A 16,541-nucleotide genomic window follows, 5' to 3' on the forward strand; every position below is an offset into this window, starting at 1 on the left:
GCCAAGGACTCAGGATTTTGGGCCTTTCCTCAAGGGGTTTGAACCCACTGCTCTCCCAGCCCAGGATGCTCCACGTGGGAATGTCTTCTGCCACACAGTCCACACTTCTGAAGCTGAAGCACACGTTGCAAAAGCTGCTGCAAATAATAGCCTTTGCATGGATTCAAGGCATAAGTGCATGGAAAAGCAAGCTATTGGGGTTACTGAATACACAGAAGTGGCTTTCAGCTCTGGGAAAGGCTGATAGCTGAGAGTTCTGGTGTGAAGACCCTCTTCCATAGGCATCCCCCTATGGTGACTGATGATGGTGATGGGATACTGGACAAGAAGGATCCTTGGTGTGATCCAGGAGAGGCTCAATATTGAGAACAGGACAGTAGTCACCTGAGGCAAAAGGATGGTAGATTAGGGAGGTCACTGGATGAGGAGAAACAGGATGTTTTGTTTTCCCTGTAGAGAAGGCAACCACTGAATAAAAAACTGATACGGGGCAGGGCCATGACTGTCAGCAAAGCCATGCTCCATGCCCCAACCCTCTAGTGAGAGTCTGCCAGAAACAGCTGTAGTGACCCTTGAACCACACAAAGTAGTTGCAGTCTGAAGCTCCCATGTTTTCTGGGTGTCCTCCCCTCAGGAGCCAGCACTGCAGGTGATCGAGTTCCCTGACACATCCTGCTGCTCAGCACCCTGGCTGCTGAAAATCAGACTCAGGACTGATACCCTAAGAGGGGTATAGATGGCAACACAGTCTATGCAGAATAGATGCTGAAAGCTGCTCCAAAAATGGGCACCTTAACTGCAGATGCTGCCACATGGAGCATTGCCATGTCCATGACTTTCTGCTGCCTGCCTGCCACAACAGATAACCGCCTGGGCAGTACCGAGTGCTGGAGGGCCTTGGGTTTTGCAATCAAAGAGGATACAGCCAAAATAGTTGCACCAGTAGTTAGCAATAGTAGGCCATGACAACCTCTTCACTGCACCGCATCTTCATTTCCACAGCTGGAAAACCCACCAAAGTAGGCAAAGCTGCAGATATAATTTTGAGGCAGAGCAGGGCTGTTTCCCTGTTGCTGGGTGTGAAACTTGGGGAGGTGACCCTCATTTTTACAGCTCCCTATTCATGGAGCCACTGAGGCTGTAATGAAATGGGGCATGAGGGTAGGAGGCATAGCTGAAAATTGTATTTTTATTCAATACTAAGCAGCCAACTGCTGAAGAAGACTTCCATCATTCCCGTGTATTAGGTGGGGAAGCCCAAAGTGAGAGGGACTCATACTGTGCAGATGTTCCCTCTACTTCCTTGTTTTCTCCTAGTTGCTGGAATATGTGTAAAGTTAGAGCACTGGTTTTCAAATCGCCTTGAAACTCCTTTCAGTGAAATATACAACCTAAAGTGTCTTCAGCCAAGCAGTGGGAATGCCTCCAGAAGGTGCTGTGGACATGCTTGTGGAATACTGCATGGCAGTTTGTTCTGCAGGGCACTGGGGGTGGGAGTGTTTATAGCCCTCCTGCTTCAGCTCTAAGCTGGTTTCTGACCTACTATTCAAATGTTTCATCAGATTATTTCTCTCAGATCTGTTATCTCTAGTAAATAAAGCTCAGAGATGAAATATCACCTTCCAGTGATTAAGCAACAAACTACATTGATTCCCTGGCTAATCATTAGCCAAGATCTTTGGAGCATGGCTAAAGTTTATACCCTGGGGCAGGACAGAAGCTTGAGAGGACAGTGCTGATACCAACTGATGGGTATCCCTCAGGCCTTGAATCCAGGCTCCCGAAGGAGCCAACTACCCTTCTCCTGCTGGGGATGGGGCATCTAGGAGCAGCTGTAGGACATAGAATGGTGGCAGACACTGAGCTGCTGGGAGTGGCTTGGTGGCAGTGGGCAGCAGGAAGCCCCTAGGCTGAGTACCAGGGGCAGCACTGCAATTCCCCCCTGGGTGACCTCCAGCACAGCTGGTTGTCTTTGCTGACTTCTCTTGCTACCCATGCTGTTCAAGCTGGTGCCTTCCTTGCTTCCCTTGCTTCCTTCGCCTCATGAAGAACTCCCAGCATTGCTTCTCTAATGTAAGGCAAATAGTTTTTTCCTTTTTTTTTTTTTTTAATCTGCAAGCATTACCAGTCACTCCTTTCGTCCTTCCTTGAGAAGAAAACCAAAAGCAGAGCTTCCAAGTAGAAGGAATTGTGTACTTACGGCATCAGCTTTTAGATGAAGCCAAATCACGTCTCCCAGATGATGCATTGCACCTGATGTAACTCACATCTAACAACACAGCTAGTGTTGACAGGTGATTTGCTCTGTGTGCAAGGGCACTCGCTGTTTTACCATTTATCATCCTATGGTACACAGAACACTTTTGTCCTGCAGCCAGCATGCTTGACTTTTGCAATAGCAGGAAAGACAGCCTCTCACTCCCCTTTTGAATTGGGACCCCAGAGAAGTACTGTTAAAATAAAGGACCTGTTAAAGAAAAGCTTCCTTGTCATCTGTTCTACATTTGTTTTGTTCCTGTAAGATATAGGAGAGCTGAAATACAGACCCATACAACTATTTACTTTTCCATAGTCCTGGTAACTTGCAGAGGAGCTATTCCTACTTCCTACACTCTACCTCACTGGGATAAAATATTTTTCCCTAACACAGACCAACCAAACCATACCCATGCAGAGTTCTGTGTGAGGGGTTTCAGGCATCTCTTAAAACAAACAAGCAAATTAGACTGTCAGAAGTGTAAAAGTGTGGTTGTGCACAAATAACCTTTCCCACATGAAATAACATCCTAATGGGTGGTGCTAGTGGAATTAATAGCTGAGTTTATAGCACTTTGGCTAAAGGGCTGTCAGCTGGGGCAGATAAAGCCCAGACTGCAGCCAGAGTAGATCCCAAGGACATGTCCTAAAAGAGGGGTGGAGAACCATTCTCACACCCCTGTTCTTTGAATTAATAAGCATTAATTAACAAGTGACCTTACAGCATCTTTGAAGCTGTTAGAATGCTCTTACCAAAGACAGGGCAGATAAACAGGGTGAAACTGATCTTCTCTCCCATTAAAACTTCTCTTACAACTTGAAGAAAGGCAACCACCACTACAAACTCTGCTTAATTTCCTGTCTCGCTCTGCTCATGTTACTCCATGAGATTAGTTCAGAATACTTGAAAGACATTCAGAATCTTTTCTTTTCTTTTTTTTTAAAAAAAAAGCCAAATCTTACCTGCCTTTAAATCCTCACCCCTTCCCATTGTGTTCTCCTCCTGTCAAATCCAACAAAATTCCTGCAAACTTGTTTAAAATTAAGACAACACATAAATATCTTGCACATGGTAAGCATAACACAGGATTAGCAGCTGGGAAAGCAAACAAAGTAAAATTGGACTCATAAATTAATCCAGGTCAGTTATAGAAGCATAATTAACTGTTCAAGGATTAAGGAAGTCTTTTAAAGAAGATATTTAAGCAAGCATTCTGCTAAAAAAAAAACCCTGAACATTCAAGGCCCCCACTAACCCATTTATAAGAGAGATTTCAGAGTATAATTCACCAAAGATCTCACCACTGTATTGTGACCCTTTTCCCATAGCGCAGTCTGGCATCCCACTCTGCGGGGTTTCTCTGGTATAATTTTCTTCCTGGTGACCAAAACAGTGTTGATAACAGAGGGATGTTTTGGTCATCGCTAAGCATAAGTGTCAAGGCCATTTCTGCTTCTCACATTGTCATGCCAGTGAGTAGGCTGGGTGTGCACAAAGGGTTGGGATGGGCACAGCCAGGACACTACAGCCACAGTGCAAAACCCAAAAGGAAGAGCAGTACATGGTGCTGTCCCATGCTTTTCAAACATCCTATGCAGGTTTTCCACTGAGAAGGAATATTGTGGCCTATGACAAAACAAAAAGAAAAAGAATACTTCTGAAGCACGTGACTAGAACAGAAACATTTGTGATGTGATCTCATGTGAGGAGCAAGAAAATGATTTGAGGTAGAAAGCTACAGGCAGTGAGGTTCTGCTGTAAACACGGTTTTAGGCTCCTGGAAGCTTATTTATTGCATCATCTGAAGTTTTGGATTAACAGAAAAGGACAATGTGACACAGTATGTGGAGGCATGGAAGAAGGAGAGAAGCTGTTCTTAAAATCGTTTCTGGAAGAGAATGTGCTGAATCTACCCCCCAGTCTGAGCTTACAGAATTATCTGCTGTGTATTAGAGAGAAATAAACAATCCATGAGGAATGTTTGCTGCACGGGAAGGAATTTATACCACAAATAAATTAGCAGTTAGTACCACCAGGGTTCATTTCAGAGAGACCTTCCTTTGAAAAGCCATGCCCCTCAGATAACCCCTCTTTCTTTGTCTCCCACATCTACCTTTTCCTCCTGAGCTCTATAGCCAGATTAAAGGATCAACAGGGATCGAAATACTCCACTGTGCTGCCTACTCATCCAGCAGGCTCGGTGCTTTTTTATTTAGAGGAGTCAGAGTCTGACAATATCTGACTTACCCGAGTGCATGAAGTTTGTTTGTGGGGCATTAGGGAAGAAATCCAGCCTTTCAAAGGGAAGGGAAATCTGCCTTCAGCATTTTTCTTCTTTACTTTGGCGACAGAATGATTTTTAGGTTATTTATGGCTGGCTCCAACTGCCACAACAGATAAGCTTCTGAATCACAGCAACAGAGGAACGGCAGGCATTTTCCTTGGTGTCATCGTTGAAAAGAGAATTGGTTTATTACCTTTATTACCAACAGATGACCGGCTACTTCCCTAGAGGCACCAGGGGTGAAACGCATTTCTTGGAGCAGATCCACTGAATCTTTTCTTCTGGTTAGGAAAGCTCCTGCCCCACAGCTTCGGGGAAAAGAAAAAGGGGATTCTCCCGAAGTTGATGAAAAACCACCCAAAACGGGGTGGGAGGAGGAGGCATCTGAGGCCGCCAGGGGGCAGCATGTGACCGTGGCGTGGAGGGAGGGATGCCTCTGAGCATCCATCCTGGGCGAGAGGGATGCTGAGAGGCACAGCCAGGCCGCGGGCACCCGAAAACCCCGTTACAGCCGCCTCTGCAAGGAATGGGGGGCAGAGCCGCTGGCAAAAAATATCTTCTCACCCAGCACCGCCACGCAACAGCCAGCGAGGCTTCTCCAGTGTCTTTGCCGCTGGAAGATACTTGGTTTGTCTAGAAAGACATCCTTACTGGCATTAAAATGCAAACAGTTGAGCTCAATAAAGCCCATGGGAATAAACAACAAGGTCTTTGTCTGCAACACAGCCTCTGTTTCTAGTGGTTCCTTTCCTTTTCTGCAGGTAATAAATCCCTTCCAAAGAGTAATGATTTGTCTGGCTTTGTCATTGATCTCTTAAAAATGTTCTGTGGCAACATACCAACACTTTCCTCTTCTCAGAGGACAGGTCCCTTAGGAAGCACTTATGGCTTTTTTCTTTCAGAAGTTCTGACACATTTTGTAATGAAAAGAAAATCGATAAACCTGAGTAATAGAACTGCGACAAACAAAAGGCACCGTGGGGGAGCAGTAAGTTTCCTTACATATTTTATTATCAAGTAATGACAGAGAAAAGGCTCTAGAAGCACCTCTCCACCCCCTTTCCTTCGTTCTTCTTCCTCTCAACTTTGTATGGTTTTAACCTGAGGCAGCTCTACCAGGGTGCTGGACTTATACAGGTGATGAGTCAAGCTACACAGGGAAGGAGGAGAGATCCCAGGTCACTGTGTGGTGGTTTCTGTGTGGCTATCACCCCAAGGCAAAAAGGAACAGCCAATCAGTGACACTTTTAGAAAAGAGAACTATTATGGATTGGTTTTTGTTGTTTGGTTTGGGTTTTTTTTAACAGCAAAGAACAGGAAGGGATCAAGAAAAAAATTACACACAAAAGCAGATGCCACCTCCCTCAAAAATCTAAGTCTTGTTGTGTGCTATGCAACACAGTACATTTTTCACCCCTTTCTCTCTCCTTGCTTTGTAGGTTTTCCACAGGAATCTGTTTTTCTTCTGTCAGTGCTTCTTTCATTTGCAGTCCATCCTTTCCATCCCACTATCCTAGAAGAGTCATGTCTCCTTCACCAGGGGTGCTGCAAAGGAGGATGTCAGTCAAACACAAGGCCTTGTGTAGGTGCATGGGCAGCACATGTTTAATGTCAGCTACAGGTTAAAACACAGAGACAGCCCCAGAAAAAAATGTTTCAGTCTTGTTTGGTTTTGGGTTCCTGCTTCCCTGGGAGACTCAAGCACATGAGACATTGAAAATACAGCGCCCTGGAAAGCAGGTATGTTGAAATGCTCACAGAATTGTACATTACTACTTTCTGTGCTTTATTTGCATCACAGTCTGTGTCCATCACCTCCTGAATGTGTATACTTCTGTTTATCTCTCTGCTTCCACACGCCCTTCCCTTCTGTTGTTTTTGCAGCTCCTTTTTCTCACAATCCCTCCCTTCCAATCCTACCTTTTACTTCCATTTCAGCTGGGCAATTCTTCTCCTGCCCTTCCCTGCTCCATTAAATGTTCAGCTCACATGTCTTCCTCCTGCTCAGTCTCAGGGGCACATCCCTGCGCAGCTCTGCCCTTCTTTTGTCTCCTGTTCCTTACATGGTTCTCCTCAGTGAAGCGTTTCTACTTAAAATAATCTAAACCGCTTTCCCACATGAAGAGACCTTTGCTCCTCATGCTTCTTTGAATGCATGTGCTGTGCAAGACCATCCCCTCCTCCCAGCTGTCAAATTGCCTCTCCTTCCCAAACCCTCTTTCTGTCTGCATCCCCGACACTGGCCAACTATGCTGTTTCCTGATTTTGCTGTGCCCTTTTCACTGGTTGCCTCCCAAACCCCACTGTAAGCAATTTGTGCCAGAGATTCACCCTTAACATTTGATAATTACCTTGGCCACTCAGTTATGTTTCTTCATCCACTTTCTGAAGCTGCTTGACTGCTTTTGCTTGAGAGAGTAGAACCACACTGGCTGGGAAAAGAGAAAAAGAAACAAAGAATTTCTCAATGAAGGAAGCAAATGGGTGACCTCTGAAATATAGGAACTCTCCAAAACATTTTATAAACTCCTTCCTTCTTTCTCCCCATATAAAACATTCAGGAGGGGTAGGGTACGACTCTAGTTTCTGAGACACCCCCCCTAAGAGCAGAGACCCTTGGGGTACCCTCGAAGGCAGAGCCACCCCAGGGCACAGAGGCTGAGCATGGAAAGGAAAATTGTACAGAATCCTGACCAGCCCCCGAGGATAACAGAATCATGGATGGGTGAGGGTGGAGTAGGAGCACAGCAGCTAAAAATCAGTTCTCAAGTAAGTAACAGAAAGGTAACATTACAAAGGAGCACTGAATAGAGGTTTCTGTTAATCTGTGATCTGATAATCTTCTTTCTTTGCCACTTAGCAACAGAATTCCAAACTGAGGATGGAAAGCCAGGGTGACTTAAAATTCCTCTTTTTGCTGAGCAGAGAGGAGAAAAGGCACTCTCTGGGCAGGCACAACAGATTTCCCAGGTACTGGTCTGTGCCTTTCGGCACTGTTACGCAGACATCTGAATTTCAATTTGCCCAAAGTCCAGATCAGGTGAGCAAATAAAATTGTTTATGAGAAACAGCAAACTTTACTCACAGAAACACAGGATTAAGCCAAACAAATACATCCATCCCTGGACTGCATTAAAATCATATGTCGCAAGCACAAATGCAGGCTGTGAGGAAACTGGGTTGAAAGCAGCCCTGAATGCCTTCCAGTACATAAAAGGGCCTGCAAGAAAACTGGAGAGGGACATTTTACAAGGGCATGTAGTGAGAGGACAAGGGGGAATGGCTTTAAACTGCCAGAAGGGACATTTGGATGAGACATTAGGAAGAAATTCTTCACTGTGTGGGTGGTGAGACACTGGCACAGGTTGCCCAGAGAAGCTGTGGCTGCCCCATCCCTGGCAGTGTTCAAGGCCAGGCAGGACTGGGCTTTGAGCAGCCTGGTCTAGTGGAAGGTGTCCCTGCCTGTGGCGGGGGGATTGGAACTGTATCACCTTTAAGGTCCCTTCTAACCCAAACCACTCTGTGAGTCTATGATTCTATGATAAGCAGGAGGAACATAGAAGGGACTAGTGGGCCAAAGCTGCTGCACTGGAAATTGCTCTTAACTAGTTAATAAAAACAACACACCTTTTGGGGTTTGCAGTCTCACAAAGATGCACAGAATTGTACAGGAGAGTGTTATCCTTCTGCAATGATCCTTACCCAAAGCTACTGGCCTTCCTCATCCTATCTTTGAGAGACACCCTGCACATGACAGTGCCAGCCTATCTCAGCCCTTTCCCAGGTTCAGTTATTTTCATGAACATCACAAAAAGTGTTAGCTCTAGGTGCTTGCCACCGTGCTCTTTACATCTCAGCCTCTTTTTTCCATCTCCTTCTTACCTCTTTTTCCTTCTTCTCTTACCTCTTTTTTTTTTTTTTTTGTGCTTTTTAACTGGAGAGTCTGTAGCAGTCAGACAAGCCATCATCTTTTGCAATGTTGCTATGAATCTGGGGGCAGAGAGGCAGTTAAAGGACATGCTATATACTGCTTGGCAGCCAGGCTCAGCCTCATCTCAGAGTGGCCAGTAGGACTGCACACCCTCCTTGTTATTCACCAGATTCTCTCCCATAGTCCACCACGGATGCCTCTTTCTTTCCATGTGTCATGATCCTCCGAGACTAGACTCCAGCGATGACAGCTTCCTCCCACCTTGAGCAATTTGCTCCCCATTCTGCAGAAGGGGTGGCCTCCTACCTCAGCAGAGGAGAGAGGGGAAGAGCCAAAGGGCAACAGACCCATGGGTGCTGTTAAAATGAAAGCTTAATTTAATATTTACATTCTAAAAGGATTAACTTTGCTTTGCAGGGTTTGTTTATCCTCAGCCAAGGACATGGCTTTTTTTTTTTTTCATTTTTACAGTGATGTTTTGCTCTGAAACTGAGCAGCCAAGACCTGCCTATGCCAGACCCATAAACCTTGTCTGACAGTGTCTCTTTGTAGCATGGCATGACCCTGCTCTGAGCTGCTGGTGCCGTTTATTCCCAAGCCAAACCAACCATGGTGGCACAGGTCTGGTCAGGGGGACTGCAGACCTACATGGGGCACAGTGCCCTCCAAAAGGAGCTGAGAGGCAGGTGAAGAAGAAGGGCAGAACAAGGCACTCTGCTACCTCTTCTCTACTCCATGGGGTAGTTGGGTGAAAGGAACAACTAGAGGAGTTCTGGCTTTTAAAAGAGTCAGGGAGTGGTTTCTCAAAGCAATTACACGTGTTGGTAGATGTTACTGGAGTACTCGTGGACCTCTGTAGGAAATTATTCCACCATCCACAAGCCAGTTACATGCATGCATGCGGCATGCAGCTGTGCATGCCACTTCAGACAGAGGGTGGGGGGAAAGGTCTCATAAGCCATGTATAGCTCTGTGCTTTCATGCACTGAGTTTTCCCTAACTTCTGCTTGCCAGCCCCAGGTTTAAATAATAAATAAATAGATAAATAAGAGACCAATTGCTTGACAGGAAGAAGTGTGACAAGCAGCCATACACTTCTGCTATTTACAGCTTTCCTCACATAATGGTACAAAGAAGGAGCACTATGTGTTCCTCTTTTTTTGTGACTTTTCATACTTTGCAGAGGAACTTCAATAGACTCATCAAGCTGATACTAATAAAAGATCTACAGTTCCGTCTATAGTCAAATGTTCCCCAGATAACAGTCATGGGCTGGAGTTCTTTGCTGGTTTTGCCTATATCAGGCTATGCTTCTTTCATAATTGTTTTGAAGACTAAAGCACCTACCTGTCAAGTATCATCTCGAAAGAAAAAGCTAAAATTTACTTTTTCTCTGTTACCAGGAGCCCAATAACTAATGATGTCAAGCTCATGTGAAATCATCAGTACAAACTAAGAGCCAACAGTGTTCTGAAGTCTTAATAATGAGGACAGAGGGAATTCTTTACATCATATGAAGGAAAGCAGAGTAAAGAAAAACACCCAGGGTGCATAAGTCTTTTGTCCTCTGTTGGGGGGAAAGTGCTAATTAGCAAGGGTGGATGAGCATTTCAATCTGACATTTCAAAGGTTTTTGACAGAGCCAAACTTTCCTACAGACTTGTCTATTTGGCCACACTTGAGAGTTAGTTAAGGCAGTGTCTGAACACAAAGAATGGTAACTATTCTGTTAGGTGTGGATAAGTTGCTGGCTGCAGTGTCTTCTCTGGCCTACATGGAAGAGGATTAAAATTCCTTTGAAACACGCTTAGAGAGGAAAATTGCACAGATGAAGGGGATTAAAGGAATTTAGTTTACCAGTACGTATTTCCCTAAGCTGGTTTCCAGTGGCTCCATTATGGGCTGTGATGCTGTTTCAGGAAGACATGAAATGCTGCGCACTGTGTCGTAGCGCTGCCTTACAAACTGGGAGGGCACTACCTGGCAGATGCCTTTGGGCAGGAGTCCTTGTGGGGCCACCAGATCAGCTCTGTATTAACACTGGGGTAATGAGGAGCAGGAGTGGTCCACGAGCTCTGGTCTGGGAACTGCTTCTAAAACGGCCAGTATAACAATCACAGTTCTTACCATAAGGACTGCAGATTTTCTTCGATTACTTTAGTCAAGCAACACTGAATTCCTCAGAGATATGAAAATTCAAATTCAATCTCTGTAGGGAAAAATGTCCCAAAAGGTAAAACACAATTTGGGCACACTTAACTGGCACATTCCACAGCATAATCCGCATTATAGAATTGATAGATTTTAGAGCCTAGCAAGGAGAATGGTTTAAACTAATTCCCTAAATATGAAAGATCTGTGGGCTTATATTGAAGTTAAGTCATTGGTATATAGCATTCAGTGGACAAACATCCACCATCAAGGGATCTCTTGGACAGCTCTGCTACTAGCCCAAATTGCTGTGAGCAAGGAAAATGAGCCTTCATACAAAGTTGCTTGATACCTCCAAATCCCACAATAGTGAACAGTGGGAATAATTCCCTTAGAGCTCCAAGCTCATCCAGCGCTGTGTATCACTTCACCTGCATAGTGTTTTTTTATGCAATGTTTAAAGCCACTATGTGGACTCCAGGTTTGTAAAACAAGCTGTTGCTAGTCAGAAAATCAGACTTACTATCTCTCTGACTTGAGTACAAGTACACATCTTCTTTCCTTAACTATAGCAGAGATCTGACTGGCCGCTGCAAGCCAGCTACTGTTTCATCCCTGGAAACTACCTACTATATTAGAGGATGAGATAGAGCTGGATAAGGTGTTTGTTGTTCTGCTTGAGTTTGTCCTAAACACAGCAGGCTGTTATTGATAAAGCATCTCTGGATGCAGAACAAGTCCTGACCAGTCCTGTGACTGAACAGTTTCTCAGCAATTGTATGTGGTGGGCTCATATACTCTGCAGACCAAGAAAGAGAAGCTATATGCTCCCCAGGAAGAACATACACAGACACAGGGCCAGGATAAAAAGCATAGGCCAACTGCAGAAAGCATATTTTATAATAGCTGTGATTGTAGATCTACAACAGTGGCACAATGGCCATGCATACAGCTAAGTCGCAGCCTCGGGTGATTAATACACACTTTATTTTTGTGCTACAAGAGGTGTTCTGAACCTAGTTCAGAGACAGTGAGCAAAGAATCTGCTATTTTTATCCTCAGCAAGAGTTGCACCGAACTGTTCACAGCTTGCACTTTATAAACCTTAGCATGTACTTGTTACATGATCAGAATTCAGTCTCCCAGCTTGGCTAGCAGTAGACAAAGGGGATTCTAACCACAGAGGTTTCATCAGGGGAAAGTATACACATGTTGCCTTTATCATCCACTTAAAGCAGCAGTCTGTGTTTGCAGTTATGTACAGCAGGCAGCACTTCATGCAGAGTTCATACTGGAGAGTTCATCTATTTACATATATGAAAACATACACATCCCTCACAATATACCATCATGACTGCCAGTTAATCTCTTGTTGACTCATGTAGCCCACAGTGTTTCAAAGTGTACAAATTATTTTTGTCTCACATAGTACAAATACAGCTCAATTTACCAGCAATGTGGTGAGAAGCACTAAGAATCTCAAGAGTTACTCATATTTTTTTACAGTATTCCTTTACCATGTATTTCCTACGCAGAGTTAGCTTTCAAATCTACTACAGGTATAACCAGCAACAGCTTTTCTCTCAGGTAAACGAGTCTAAGAGCAGCTGCAGGTCTACAGTAGATATTAAATTTTCCTATGCATCACACCATTTGTTGGTTTGGCAGCACAGAAGTGTCTAGCCCTTCTCCAACAGTTTTCCTCTTTGAAATGTTGTAGTATGCTTTATTCCTGATCTTAAAAGCTGAGGAAGAGGAAAAAGACAAAAAAAAAAAACATCCAAATGTTATTATTGTATTGTACGTAAGGGTCATCATCTGCCCTTTGATAACTTCTTCTTTCTATCCTTCAAAAGACAAGGTTGTTTCCTCTCAAATCCATTTTCATGTGGTACACGTTTGCTTTTGCCAGACCAGTGACACCGCTAAGTACTTGGAAGCTAATGCAAAAGTTCAGTGAAGCCCATGGTAGATACAGGAACACTGTTTATGAGATAAAATGATTAGTGCAGAATTTCCGCAGAGCTTTTGGCAGGAAGCAGGCACTGGTTCAATTAATAAAAAGAAAGGCATAGATGTGTGACTGTCACTGTAACTTGGTAGCTTCCCACTCAACGTCATGCTCAGTGGATTTCATTCCAGGGCAGATGGGGACCTTGTTCCCAGGAGGGACAGATCAGCAGGAGGGATATAGGAGCTGGGCAGCCCAGGACACATGACAGCATGTAAAGATATTCACAGGCACACCAGCAACAGTTCACATTCAAGCTGCATCCAGATGAGTCCCTGTGGTGATCTATACATATTGATCTCCTCTGGAGAAAGAATTGAGTAACTCAAATGACATCACAGGATGATTTGTGGCTGCCCAATCCCTGGAAGTGTTCAAGGCCAGATTGGACAGGGCTTTGGAAAACCTAGTGTGAGGCATCCCTGCCCACGGCAGGGGGTTGGAATTAGATGATCTTAGGGTCCTTTCCAGCCCTATTCCAGAACCATTCCATGATTCTGTGATTAGCAGTTAACCAATGGCTAATTTGGCCCTGTGCAAATTTGAAGAAGCTTTTGAAGAGACTAGCCAGGTGGCCCTGCATGCTGGAAAAACAGGCATTTCCACACATCTATTTGTATTCAGGTACCAGAATGAAGTGCCTTAGACTCAGCATTTTACAATCTTGAACAGCAAGATGCTGAGCAAAGTACATAACTGCAATAGCTTTAGCAAATATATATATAACCTAAGAAGAGATTATAATTTAACTCTACAGAATCTTTTCAATGGTCATAATAGCTAGAAGAATATTTTAATTGCCATGTCTGATCTGATTATTCATTTAACATATGCAGCCCACTGAGAATAAATTGAGAGTTCATGGAGATTCCCTTAAAAAAGTGTCATACATTCCCCAGAAAGCCCAGCCAAGACCCTATGCAGATAGTGGGCTCTCTTAACGTTTTTTGATATCAATCAGAAACGTTTGCACCATGTTGTAGATTTACTGTGGATCTCTTACTGTAAGAAAGAGGCAAAAATATATTTACAGCCTAAACCATGTAATCATTTCGCTAATAAAGAAACTGACCTTTAGAAACATTGATCTCATGGCAAGTTCCAAGCATCTTTCAGCAATAGGAAAGGTTAAGGCATCAGGGCTGGCACAAGATTATTCAGTTACCTTCGTGTATAAATTGATTTGTTTTTTTTTCTTTTTGCAGTCACTTGTCTAGACTGACGGATTGGGATGTAGACATGAATGCATATTAAAACTGAAGAACAGAAGTTTGTTTCAGAGGGATCACAGGGACTATAAGGGTAGCTAATGAAGTAGTGACTCATAGTGATCAGTACCCAGTGACCTTGGAGTTTAAATACTTCAGAGCAAAAGCCTGCTGAAATGAGCAGGTGCCAAGTGAATTCAAACATTACAAAGGCCCCAAAGCAGCAATCATCTATTTTGATGTTTCTTTTTTTGGTCTTTGGGCTATGTTCCAGGATGCTCCTTGGACATAAACCTATGATTTTATTCCTGAAGCTCAACCCATCTGTCGTCTAGATTGTTTCTTAAGTGTATGTGCTTCCTCATTTTCAAATTAACTGGATTTGATATATGTTACAAGATAAGGATGATTTTCTTATTTTTCTGTTTAAGAGCAATTGTGTTTCCTTACTTCCCATTAAAACAGCCAGTGCTAGTCCTATGAACAAACAAAACTGAGAATGATCATCAAAACTCTACAGACATAGTCCTCATAGAAAATCAAAGCAGGCAGCAAGCTGACAAACATGCACACACCACACACATCTGAAATGCCACTATTTTTGATGCAATCCTGTAGGAACTGAAATTCAAGCTCAAACATGAACCTCCCTGAGCACATTTTTTAATTAGAAAGGTATTATCCCTGGCTTTGCCGAGAGGGAAAATGTGACATAATTAGCAAGTAGTGAAGTCAACACAAAATCTCTCATTGGCTTCAGCAGTTACTGTATTGAGCACTCACTGACATGTCAGAGCTTTGTCACAGCAACTCAACTGGCAGTAAAACTCAAAGTGTTCTTGACTCTGGTTCAGAAAATTCAGACAAACTTCTCTGAGATGCAAGTTCCAGGTCTTTTCTACAAGTCGCTATGGAATATTACTCCAGAAAAGTGAACAAAGGTGTCACATTCAGGCCTCTATACTATAGAAAGGATTTTTTCAGGGCTCAGGAATTTATCAGTTCTTTGGAAAGCACTGTGTAAGTCTATCCAGATTACTGAATGTTTTACCATCTATCAGTCTCTTTCACTCCAATGTCACAGGATAATCTTACAGGTTTTTATGGTCAAAGTCAGATATTCCAGCCTGTCTGAGAATTTTGTCATGTAGAAGTAGCTGAGTTTCTAAATAAATTCCAATAGAAGGGAATGGAGCAGAGTATAAGAAGCTTATTTATGTAGAACAAGCACAAGTGTGTGAAACTTCATGGAAGCGAGAGAAAAATAGCATAGCACAGTTGGAAAAATCCTTGACATAAACAAGAGTATTAGCAGGACATGTTTGTTCTTGACCTGAACACTGTAATGTTTCCAAGCAGGGAACATGCTTTCATTAAAAATAGGCATTAATTCTAATTCTTCAGAGATGTACTTCAACTGATTTGGAATTCAGATAAGCCTTAAAGCATTCACATATTTGAGGATTACCTAAATTTTTCCATAACTGGGGGTCTCATACTTCTTGGCTTTCATAAGGCTGAGCTTACTGTGCACACCAGGGACCCTTTGAAATTCTCTTCTCTGGCCTTCTAGTCACCCTGTCTGCTGGGTGATCACCCCCTCTTCTAGGTGTTGTGTGTCCCCTAGCCCCCAAATAGTCTGATGCTATCTCTGTATTAGCTATGTTTCCTACTATTTCTTCCACATCATGATTCCTAAATATCTCTTTCTGAGGAGTTTTCAGTGACTCTGTTTACACTTTTCTTGCAGCAGGGCTTTTATGCTACTGTTCCATGCTAACCGCTCTGTGTTGCACCGCTTTCCTTGTGGCATGCATCCTGCTAGCAGTCTCTGGGAGCTGCCCTGTTTCCTGCTCTTCATGGCAGCTTCCCTGCTACTTCAGAGGGCCTATAGATCCCCAGCTCCACTTACTCCTCAGTGTTCAGCTCCTTGTTATTTGACATTCACAGATTTTTTATATGGGAAAAGTTATTCAGTATATAAGTTTCAGATCTGCACTACACAGAAAAGGTTTAATAACAATAGACAACACTTGCTGGATGCTCAGCAGTCATGCATCGCTTTCTCCATTTTGCTCCCAAGCCAAGGGAGAATCATTCTTCTCAGTCAGCTGTTCCAAGTTCCTGAGCCCTTCCATGCATTTTATGGAAAGTATTAGTATATTGTGCTAATAGGTTGAGTCTGAGCATTGATACCACTAGGCTGTAATAATTCACAATTAGGTTCACATGGGATTTTAGTACAGTTCTGTATGAATTCTAGATGCCCCATGACCTTCCAGATCAACAACAAAGATTTTTATTTTACCTTCCCACAGACTCCATTTATACCCTTAGAATGTACAGAAATAATGTAGTTATTGGGAAAATGTGTGAATGGAGATTCACCAACACACAAAGTCTAATTTCCTTTTGGAGTGGTGCCCCTGCTCATAGTCAAAGGATCTCTATCTAGGCTATCTCTGGGATGGCGTGAGCTGAAAAGAAAAAAAAAACAGAAAATGAAGGAGAATAAAAAAATACATGTTTGGGGTTAGAATTTTTTATGCTCCTTATTCACTTCAAAAAACAGCTGCCAAAAATAAATGTTATAAAAGAGGAAAGTAAAATGGATAATATGGACAGCTGCAATGTACCATCCCTGCAGACCTGGGCTTTCAGAAACTGTTACCTTGCAGGAAAAGGTAGGAAAAATAATT

General features: G+C 43.3%; 1 long non-coding RNA gene across 1 annotated transcript; it reads right to left on the minus strand.

The window, feature by feature from the left end:
* Window positions 1-5,890: 5,890 nt before the first annotated feature.
* Window positions 5,891-10,828, minus strand: LOC130592935 (uncharacterized). The gene is made up of 3 exons (XR_008970706.1): window positions 10,600-10,828; window positions 6,893-6,973; window positions 5,891-6,086 (listed from the first exon to the last, which is right to left on the minus strand). It is a non-coding gene; the product is annotated as an uncharacterized LOC130592935 (long non-coding RNA).
* Between the last annotated feature and the right edge of the window lie 5,713 nt (window positions 10,829-16,541).

The sequence above is a fragment of the Pezoporus wallicus genome, unplaced genomic scaffold, assembly GCF_028554395.1.
Source record: "Pezoporus wallicus isolate ANWC-B61680 ecotype Strahan unplaced genomic scaffold, APGP_CSIRO_Pwel_v1 contig_227, whole genome shotgun sequence".
In the NCBI taxonomy this organism is placed as follows: Eukaryota; Metazoa; Chordata; class Aves; order Psittaciformes; family Psittacidae; genus Pezoporus; species Pezoporus wallicus.